General features: G+C 42.0%; 1 protein-coding gene across 1 annotated transcript in view; it reads left to right on the top strand.

The window, feature by feature from the left end:
* The window catches only part of SEMA3C (sema domain, immunoglobulin domain (Ig), short basic domain, secreted, (semaphorin) 3C), a 183,989-nt gene that overhangs the window by 3,217 nt on the left and 180,094 nt on the right, over positions 1-678 (top strand). The window lies entirely within an intron of this gene.

The raw sequence follows: 678 nt of genomic DNA, 5'->3' as shown, positions 1-678 counted from the left end.
TCTCTCTCTCTCTCTCTCTCTCTCTTTCTCATTTTTTTTTTGAGACAGAGTCTCACTCTGTCTCCCAGGCTGGAGTCCAATGGTGAGATCTTGGCTGACTGCTACCTCCACCTCCTGGGTTCAAGCAATTCTCCTGCCTCAGCCTCCCGAGTCGCTGGGATTACAGGTGTGCAACACCATGGCTGGCTAATTTTCGTACTTTTAGTAGAGACTGGATTTCACCATGTTGGCCCCGGCTGGTCTTGAACTCCTGACCTGAGGTGATCCACTTGTCTCAGCCTCCCCAAGTGTTGGGATTACGGGTGTGAGCCACTGCGCCTGGCCCTGTTTTGTTTTGTTTTTTTTTAATTTATTTACTTAGTGATTCATTTTCCCTTTTGTCTATGCTGAATTTTTACTAATAAAGCTGCCAAGTCTCCAGGTCTTTGATAGTATATAAATGAAAGACTATGGAGTTGTATAAAACATCTTTTAAAATCCCCTTCAACAAATAACCCCTGTGAACTAATGAACTAAGCCCCAAAGCTGATGAATTGTTATTGGACCATAAACTCAAAATATTAAATTGCCTCTTTATGAGCTCTAGTAGCATTAGCATTACAAGGCACATTTGTTGTAGTAGTTTGTGTTGTGGTTGCCCAAGAAATGCAAAGAAAAACAATTGTTCCTGATTTCTCC

The sequence above is a fragment of the Mandrillus leucophaeus genome, unplaced genomic scaffold, assembly GCF_000951045.1.
Source record: "Mandrillus leucophaeus isolate KB7577 unplaced genomic scaffold, Mleu.le_1.0 Scaffold293, whole genome shotgun sequence".
Taxonomy (NCBI): Eukaryota; Metazoa; Chordata; class Mammalia; order Primates; family Cercopithecidae; genus Mandrillus; species Mandrillus leucophaeus.
Note: the sequence above shows the minus strand (reverse complement) of the source record. Positions and strands in the feature narration are given on the sequence as shown.